We start from the raw sequence: 10,449 nt of genomic DNA on the forward strand, positions 1-10,449 counted from the left end.
TTGGAGTGGTGGATGTGTGTGTGTGTGTGTTTTTAAGCTTACTTTAATGGGTGGCCAATTGAAACAAGCAGCAGCAGACTCTTGTGAGTTTAAAGGTCAAGAACATTATTTATTTTCAGGCTCAGCATGAAAATGTTGAAACGGTTTTATCATTTACACAACACCCAACTCAAGAAAGGTCTTTTTAAAGGCAATAGTGCTCATACATAAGTGTTAAATCAAAAGAGTAGCGAACAAATTCACAAGTCTGGCTTGTCACAGGAGATTGGGGCGGCACGGTGGCACAGTGGTTAGCACTGCTGCCTCACAGCGCCAGAGACCCGGGTTCAATTCCCGCCTCAGGCGACTGACTGTGTGGAGTTTGCACGTTCTCCCCGTGTCTGCGTGGGTTTCCTCCGGGTGCTCTGGTTTCCTCCCACAGTCCAAAGATGTGCAGGTCAGGTGAATTGGCCATACTAAATTGCCCGTAGTGTTAGTTAAGGGGTAGATGTAGATGTAGGGGTATGGGTGGGTTGCGCTTCGGCGGGGTGGTGTGGACTTGTTGGGCCGAAGGGCCTGTTTCCACACTGTAAGTAATCTAATCTAATCTAATATGTCAGTTCAGGCTAGCTCAAAGGGAAAACAGGAAGAAATGTTTGGAAATAAATATACTGGAGCATCGTTGTGAGGGATACAAGACACATCAGACCTCGATGTGTCCTTCACAACGTTTACTGGGTTTTCCCCTGGTAAAAGGGAGCTATTTTCCACTCTCGAATTGCAATTCCAAATAGCTGAAGTCAGATCCAGGGATTGTTGCAGAATTGTTTTGAATATGAGATTTAGATTTTGTTGTCACATGCACTCAAATACACGAGTGCAGTGAAAAGTGTATAATGTCACCACGCAGGGCGCCATCTTGGGTACCAAGGTACCTAGGTACAAAGAAATGTAGCACAACCGAGTAAGAGAGACAGAGTTAAGAGGTTAAGCAGTACTTCATTGAAAAAGTAGAAAAATAAAGCACTAAGGTGATATTGGAATGGTTTGAAGCTATGAAGCTAGACACTTGCGGCTTCCATATCAGGAGCTGAAAATGTGTTGCTGGAAAAGCGCAGCAGGTTAGGCAGCATCCAAGGAACAGGAGAATTGACGTTTCGGGCATAAGCCCTTCATCAGGAGGCCAAGTTTTCTTCCAGATAGAGTTTTAGAATCAAACTGGGGTCTTTTAAAGACCTCACAGCCTCCCAATCCTTATCAGGTAGAGAGAATGCTATCTAATCTGCTGCTGTCTTTTCTGATGTTTTCTGCAGACTGCCCCATTTGACTCTAAACCTTGCTACTTTGACCCTTGAGCTTGCTTCCAGCTCCCCTCCAAAGATAGTGTTGGCTTTTCTTTGGCTCCTGGGTGATTGATTCCAGCTATTATCCCACCCGGCTTGAAACTATCACTGCCTGAGAAGCCAAGGATCCATGGTGTGGATAGTTTCGGGATTTGGGTGTTGACACTTCCTAATCTGAAACTGATCCCACAGTCACAGAGATATGCTCCCTGGGTATGAGTCCTGTAAAGGGGGGAGCTCCCCACCCTCACGTTTTCAGTTCAGAGCTTACTGGAGGCTTGGGACAGTCTGTGACTAAGTTGTAGAGTCCACCCAAACCTTAGCAATCATCTTAGCAGTCTCGGTAAGCATTCTTTTGAAATAACAGGCCGTTAGTTCCAGAGACCCGTGAAACAAACAGAAGCCACGTTTCAAGATATAAGTTGGGCGTGCCTTCTGTGGACATGAGCCCAGTGATACTCCGTCCAGTGAAGAATTACAAAGTGTGTAAAATATCCTTCTCATTCACCTTAATAGCAGAGCCATCCCAGAGAATCTGTCCAGCCTATTTCTCATTCCCTCAGTGCTCACTGAGTGCTGTTATGTGCTTCAGTTTTGCTCCAGCGCTGTAATTTTTATGTTCAGCTGCCGCCCCACTGCCTTTTCTGCTTACCCTGTCTTCAAGTATCATAAGGACTATATTTAAGACGATTTTAGAGATCCTGGCTTTTATATTGCAGTGAAACCTGTACACGTCAATTTAGGAGAGTTGGTGTCGAGTGGCATTATGTCCTTATATCCTTTTTGTAGCCACATCTCGTACCTATCAAAGGTGAATGACGTCACAGAGGGGAATGAGAAGGATTGCTGCTTCCTGGCACCCTGTCTCCTCATTATTAGTTCCTCAGGCACATTCCAAATGGAGCTGGTGCAGAGTAAGGTCTGCATTTGTCAAACGGTGTTTCCAGTGCTTCTGTGTCGGTCAGAGTGGTTCAGTACCAGGTGTAGATGCCGTAACAGCACTCTGATATCCATTTCACCCACCAACCATTATCCCCACTCTGTGTGCGATGACCAGTTTACATCCAAATGGTAGTCAGTCCTCTGGGAACCTCTGCTTTCTCAGTCTTCAGTTATATTGCTAGAACTTATGGAGTGAGAGAGAAAGAGACAGAGCGAGCAAACGGTGGCTTCTGGACAAGGTTTAAACCCAGTGAGAAATTAAAAGAGCAGCCAACTTGGTTCATTTATGAGGGATGTTTGGACCGACCGGCCTTGCATTCCCTTGAGCATAAGGGTGGTCTAATTAAAGTGTTTTATGTGATTGAGGGGGTGCTGGCAGGGCAGATAGAGAGGAAGTATTTCCTCCGCTGAGGGAGTTTTGGACAAGAGGCCATTTGCTTTAAAATTGAAGCTCACTGGCTGTGGATTGGCGTCAGGAAGTGAACGCCTTTGCACGAGTGGAAATCAGGAACACTTCCCCCACTTCCGAACGAAAGGAAAGTGTCGCGGCTCGGGGTCAGGTTGCAGTTTGGAAAGGGAAAGCGATAGATCCTTGTGAGGTAAGGACACTGAAGGACATGGAACCAAGTGCAGTACTTGGATGACTGGAATTCAACACCAGCTCAGCTGGAGTCTTTGTAAATGGGGGGGTAGACTTGAGGGGCAGAATTTAGATCAGTGTGGTGCTGGAAAAGCACAGCAGGTCAGGCAGCATCCGAGGAGCAGGAGAATCGACGTTTCGGGCAAAAGCCCTTCATCAGGAATGCCCTTGAGGGGCAGAATATTGTTCCCATGAGCCTCCACCATCACTGGGGAGATATTCAACGTGCTGACTCGAGAAGGGAAGTTAACAAAACAATTGAGATGAAAGATTGGGTCTAGCATTTTTACACTTGGAGGAAGTTAATCATTTAGCTGCGATAATGCAGGCCACAGATGTCAGAAGAGCCTGCTATTACCTGGTTAAATGGTAGCACCCGCCAGACCCAAGTCTCACCATTTGTGAATTTGAATTTCCACTGAAGAGGTTTGAGCTCATAGTCTATACTGACCCTCTAGCGCAGCACTGAGGGAGTGCTGCACTGTCTGGGAGGGAGGGGCGCAATTTGTTTGATAAAGAATCTTGGGAAATCCTTTCGTCAGGTTTGGATACAACAATGCATGTCATTGAGACGCATACCCCTCTCTTCAAATTAATGAAGGTCAAAAATGTGAACAGGGGTTTATTATTTTATACCAGGTATGGTCCCCCTCCCATCAAATACAAAACTAAGGGAACTCAGATTGTAGCCTTCTGATTCGATGTGTGACGCCCACAGAAACACCTCGGATGGATTAGACTCACAGACTGGAGCCGTCTTTCAGTCACTCTGTGAAATGGAGACCTGACCTGTGAGTGATTTGGAGATGCCGGTGTTGGACTGGGGTGTACAACGTTAGAAATCACCTGACGAAGGAGCGTCGCTCCGAAAGCTAGTGTGCTTCCAGTTAAACCTGTTGGACTGTGACCTGGTGTTGTGTGATTTTTAACTTTGACCTGTGAGTGGTTGTGAAAGAAATCCCTTATCACAACTTGAGGCAGCACCAAAACATACTTTAGCCCTCAAACCAACAGGGCTGGTGTTTCCCAGCACTCTGTGGGAAGTTAGGGAAAAGATTGCTAGACACTTGCTGAGATATTTATATCATCAACAGCCACGGGTGAGGTGCCAGAAGACTGGAGATGGCTAGCGTGGTGCCAGTATTTAACAACAAATGGTGAGGAAAAACCAGGCATCCATGGACTGGTGATCCTGCAAGTTGTTGGAGGGAATCCTGAGGGACAGGGTGCACATGTATTTGGAAAGGCAAGGACTGATTAGGGATAGCCAATGTGGCTTTGTGCGTGGGAAATCATGTCTCTCAAACTTGATTGAGATTTTTGAAGTGGTGTCAAAGACAATTGATGAGGGCAGAGCAGCCTATATGGACTTCAGCCTATATGGACTTCAGCCTATATGGACTTCAGCAAAGCGTTCAGCAAGCCTCTGCATGGTAGTCTGGTTAGCACAGTTAGAGCACATGGAATCCAGGGAGAGCTAGCCAACTGGATACAAGATTGACTTGAAGGTAGGACACAGAGAGTGATGGTGGAGGGTTGTTTTTCAGACTGGAGGCCTGCGACCAGTGGAGTGCCACAAGGATCGGTGCTGGGCCCTCTACTTTTCATCATTTATATAAATGATTTGGATGTGAATATTAGAGGTATAGTTAGGAAGTTTGCAGATGACACCAGAATTGGCAGTGTATGAACTGTGAAGAAGGTTACCTCAGATTACAACAGGACCTTGATCAGATGGGCCAATGGAGTGGCTGAGGAGTGGCAGATGGAGTTTAATTTGAGTAAATGTGAGGTGCTGCATTTCAGTAAGATAGACCAGGGCAGGACTTATTCAGCTAATGGTAGGGCCCTGAGGCATGTTGCTGAACAAAGACACTTTGGAGTGGAGGTGTACTGTTTCTTGAAAGTGGAGTCAAAGGGTAGTGAAGAAGCTGTTTGGTACACCTATCTATATTGGTCAGTGCATTGAGTATAGGAGTTGGGATGTTATGTTGCAGCTGTACAGGATATTGGTTAAGCCACTTTTGGAAAACTGTGTACTATTCTGGTCTCCCTGTTACAGCAAAGATGTTGTTAAACTTGAGAGGATGCAGAAAAGATTTACCAGGATGTTGCCCAGGGTTGGAGGATTTGAACTGTAGGGAGAGGCTGAACAGGCTGGGGCTGTTTTCACTGGAGCGTCGGAGGCTGAGGGGTGACCTTATAGAGGTTTATAGAATCATGAGGGGCATGGATAGGATAAATAGACATGATCTTTTCCTCAGATTGGGGGAGTCCTGAATTAGAGGGCATAGGTTTAGGGTGAGAGGGCAAAGATATAAAAAGGACCTGAGGGGCAACTTTTTCACACAGAGGGTGGTACGTGTATGAAATGAGCTGCCAGAGGAAGTGTTGGAGGCTGGTACAATTACAGCATTTAAAAGGCATTTGGATGGGTATATGAATAGGAAGGGTTTGGAGGGATATGGGCTGAAGCTTGGCGAATGGCAGAAGATCAGGTTGGGATGCCTGATCGTTGGGCCGAAGGGTCTGTCTCTGTGACTCTGACACAGTGACTGAAGCAGACAGTCTCTGGTCATTATTACACTGCCCTTTGAGGGAACATCGCGGGTGCAAACCAATTGTTACATTTCCATCAATGACTACACTTCAAAAAAAGTGGCCACCAAGTTCTTTCACCCCTCCTGAGGTTGTACTGGATGCTGTATGAATGCACGTCCTGTCTGTATTTCCCGCTCCAGGCATCCTGCCTCTCCCTGGGCGGCTGCAGCAGTCGGATGGGCTGTTTCTCCTCTTTGATTAGATTACTTACAGTGTGGAAACAGACCCTTCGGCCCAACAAGTCCACACCGACCCTCCGAAGAGCAACCCACCCAGACCCATTCCCCTACATTTACCCCTTCACCTAACACTACGGGCAATTTATCATGACCAATTCACCTAACCTGCACATTTTTTGGACCGTGGGAGGAAGCCGGAGCAAACCTACGCAGACACAGGGAGAATGAGCAAACTTCACACAGTCAGCTGCCTGAGGCAGGAATTGAACCCGGGTCCCCGGCGCTGTGAGGCAGCAGTGCTAACCACTGAGCCACCGTGCCACCCTAATGCACCTCTTGCACCATCTCAGTTTCAGTTGGTCCTGTGGTCTTTCTCCCCAGGCCGGAGGCAACATTTTCAGCTCTTTCAGTTTTCAGCTGTTAAACTGCGCCAGGGTTGATCTGTGTCGAAAGCACTCAGCCTCGGCATCCTATTCCTGCTCGCTGTTGTTGCTGCTTTTCACCGCACAAGGGCCCGGCGTTGGCATCTGGTGCAAGTTTGAATTATTGTAGTTATTAAATAAATGTGAAAGTTGCTTGATCTGTAGCCTGCTGAAGAGTCCTTGCTGCTAATTCATTGAGTATGGCATTTGTGCAAGCACTTCATATTAATACATGACAGCTTGGCAGTGTGTCAGGCTGGAGAGGAGAAAAATATGATGTTGTTTTATTTTTCCAGTTTTGTCATCCATCACCATCGGCCCTATAAATGGCTTCCTTCCCCACTGTATTACAGCAGGAGATGAGTTACAGAGAGTTACGGATGGATTTGCACAAGATCCCAGTCCCATTGGCCCAGGTGACTGCAGTCAGTGCAAATCAGGTTGTAAAGGGGGAAAACCTTCCTGATTTGGGATCGACTGATCCCTGCGATTGATCGTACAATCCACTCGCTCCTGTTTTCGATCAGTGCAGGCAAGAGATGCCTTTCACGTTGAGATGATGCTGTCACTTTGTAAAGGTTATTTCTGACCTTGTTTGTTTTTTTTGAAGAGAGGTCGTAAAGGCAGAGGTGCAGTAGAGTCTGGTTTAACCATGGAAGTGGGTGTGGGGGGTGGAGGGGAGAATGGGGTGGGGGTGGGCTGTTCTCCCAGTTCAGGTTTTGTCTAGATTAGTTTAGCCGGATCAGTCACAAGATGTGAGTGCCCAGGGGAGTTGCGAGCTTCGGTGAAGAAATCCTCTGACCTTCTTCTGAACTCTCTGTCTGGATGTAGTTCCTTCCTGCCTATAAGAATCGTGTTTGAATTTGCCTTTTCCTCAAGGGATTTGCTTATGGGATGTTACTGTATCGGAGCAGCTAATTAGTAATAGTTATGGTGTCGGGTCAGTTACGTTTTCCAGTAGCTAAGTTATTCTAAGTTCTGTTTTCTTTTGATTGTGTTTCGACTGCAGTGATTAAATAAATTTTGTTTTGCTTAAAGCCGAGTAGTTTGACCAGCTGCACCACACCTGGCTTTAAAATACGGAAATGTTAGGGGCTAGGCTAACATCTTCAAATATTTTGAGGGGGTCTGGCCTGGTCCATAAAAGCGTGCAGTTGGATCATTAGAGATTGTTCTAGAAGCACTGTTGCTGGTCAGTGCTGCAGTATCAATATCCCACAGGGACCCCAGCTCAGTATTTGGTCATTGTTGCTGGGATTAGAACAGGAAATGAGTTGAAAACGTGTGGTTTGAAGTGGTTTGCTTCCCAAGCACAGCTCCCCTGATTAAGGGCATTCTTAGGAATTTGATGCTGGGCCTCAGCGCCCGCAATGATGAGAAATGCAGCCAATGTAATCTTGTTTACAAATATGTACAGCAACAGTGTGTGTGAGTGTGAGACTGTGTATGTGTGTTTGTGTGTGTGTGTGTGAGAGCGTGTGTTTGAGTGTGTGTATGTAAATGTGTTAATGTGTGAATGTGTGTGTCTGGGTGTGTGTGAAAGAGTATGTGTGTTTGAGTGTGTGTATGTAAATGTGTTAGTGTGTGCGTTTGAGTGTGTGTGTTTGAGTGTGTGATTGTGAGAGAGTGTGTGTGTATGTAAATGTGTTAGTGTGTGTGTTTGAGTGTGTGTGTATGTGTGTTTGAGTGTGTTGGTGTGTGTTTGAGTGTGTGTGTGAGTGTGTGTGTGTTTGAGTGTGAGATTGTGAGAGAGTGTGTGTGTGTATGTAAATGTGTTAGTGTGTGCGTTTGAGTGTGTGTGTGTTTGAGTGTGTGATTGTGAGACTGTGTGTGTGTATGTAAATGTGTTAGTGTGTGTGTTTGAGGGTGGCATTTGAGTGTGTGTGTGTGTTTGAGTGTGTTTGTGTATGTAAGTGTGTTGGTGTGTGTGTGTGAGTGTGTGTGTTTGAGTGTGTGATTGTGAGAGTGTGTGTGTATATGTAAATGTGTTAGTGTGTGTTTGAGTGTGTGTGTATGTGTGTTTGAGTGTGTTTGTGTATGTAAGTGTGTTTGTGTGTGTTTGAGTGTGTGTGTGTGTTTGAGTATGTGTGTGAGTGTGTGCATGTTTGTGAGATTGTGAGAGAGTGTGTGTTTGTGTGTGTGTGAGAGTGTGTTTGAGTGTGTAATTGTGAGAGAATATGTGAGTGTATGTAAATGTGTTAGTGTGTGTGTTTGTGTGTGTGAGCGTGTGTGTGTTTGGGTGTGTGATTGTGAGAGTGTGTGTGTATGTAAATGTGTTAGTGTGTGTGTTTGAGTGTGTGTATGTGAGAGTGTGTGTGTTTAAGTGTGTGATTGTGAGAGTGTGTGTTTGAGCGTGTGTATGTAAATGTGTTGTTAGTATGTTCGTGTGTGTGTTTGAATGTGTATGTATGTTGAGAGTGTGTGTGTTTGAATGTGTGATTGTGAGAGTATGTGTGTGTATATGTAAATGTGTTAGTGTGTGTTGAGTGTGTGTGTATGTGTGTTTGAGTGTGTTTGTGTATGTAAGTGTGTTTGTGTGTGTTTGAGTGTGTGTGTGTTTGAGTGAGATTGTGAGAGTGTGTGTGTGAGTGTATGTAAATGTGTTAGTGTGTTAGTGTGTGTGTTTGAGTGTGTGTGTATGTGTGTGTGAGAGAGTGTGTTTGAGTGTGTAATTGTGAGAGTGTGTGAGTGTATGTAAATGTGTTAGTGTGTGTGTTTGAGTGTGTGTGTGAGAGAGTGTGTGTGTTTGAGTGTGTGTGTGTGAGTGTATGTAAATGTGTTAGTGTGTTTGTGTATGTGTTTGTGTGTGTGAGCGTGTATGTGTTTGGCTGTGTGATTGTGAGAGTGTGTGTGTATGTAAATGTGTTAGTGTGTGTGTTTGAGTGTGTGTATGTGAGAGTGTGTGTTTGAGTGTGTGATTGTGAGTGTGTGTGTTTGAGTGTGTGTATGTAAATGTGTTAGTATGTTAGTGTGTGTGTTTGAATGTGTATGTACGTTGAGAGTTTGGTGTTTGAGCGTGTGATTGTGAATGTGTGTGTTTGAGTGTGTGTGTGAGTGTATGTAAATGTGTTAGTGTGTTAGTGTGTGTGTTTGAGTGTATGTGTGAGAGAGAGTATGTGTGTAAGGGTGTGTGTTTGAGTGTGTGATTGTGAGAGTGTGTGTGTGTGACAGTGTGTGATTGTGAGAGAGTGTGTGTAAGTGTATATAAATGCGATAGTGCGTGTGCTTGAGTGTGTGTGAGAGAGAGTGTTTGAGTGTGTGTGTGTGTGTGTGTGCAGCAACAGGGCAGAATGTTGTCTGGAATTAGTCAGAGAGGATCAGATTTCTTCCCTTTCCTGCCTATTCTCACCATTAAGGCTATGGCAGATAGAGGTCGGCATGCTAAGGTCAAAGGTCATCTGGGCCCACACTGCATGATGGGAAAACAATGGTCTGTCTCCATGAACAATGAGGTGGAAGAACGGAAAGAGGGAACGACAGAGAGAGAAATAGTGGAAATGGGGGAGAAACTAAAATAAAGATGGGTGGATTGAATAAAAAATCTGTAATTAAGTGTTTAACGATGACCATGGAACTGTTGTTGATTATTAGAAAATCCATCTGGCTTACTAATGGCCTTTAGGCAAGGAAATCTGCCATCCTTATTGGGTCTGACCTACATGTGACTCCAGACCCACAGTGATGTGGTTGATTGTTAACTGGGTAATTAGGTATGGGCAATAAATACTCATTCAGCCAGCAACGCCTACATCCTGTGAATGAATGAATGAAAGAAAAGAGAACGGATTAAAAGGAAGACGGGGAAAGAGACAAAGGGGGTAAAAAAACAAGAAAGCAGTTTCAGAAATGCAGGCTGCAATTTGCAGAATGGGACTTTGCATTTTCAGTGGGTTCCCCTCTGAGCCTGGAGGTTGGTGATCAAGATTACTTGAGGTTTGCAGTGAAAAATGCAGCAGTTTCTTAACCCTTCAATAACGGAGATACTTCAGCAATGTCTATCACAGCTCGCTGATCTCTCTTCCCTCAGCATAAGGTGCTGTTTTTGTGTAAATGTAACTCTGTAAAAATGACATGCGCTGCGAATGTGGCCTAGCTCTTCCAAATCCTCCAGCAAATCCTGATTGGTGTTGCTTAGTGACTGACGTCTCGGTGTACTGATTGTGACGAGATCAGCCGGGAAGACCTCATAGGATAGGAGTCCCCTGATTGGGGCTGTTGACCTGATCCAGTCAGGGAGTCCTGGCTGACAGATACAAACGGTGAATATCAGGGATGCTGGCACTCTTGTATCTGACTCTGAATGAGGCAATGCTATATTTAAATAAAGGGTGACTTGGTGACAG

The sequence above is a fragment of the Chiloscyllium punctatum genome, chromosome 12, assembly GCF_047496795.1.
Source record: "Chiloscyllium punctatum isolate Juve2018m chromosome 12, sChiPun1.3, whole genome shotgun sequence".
NCBI classification, from domain to species: Eukaryota; Metazoa; Chordata; class Chondrichthyes; order Orectolobiformes; family Hemiscylliidae; genus Chiloscyllium; species Chiloscyllium punctatum.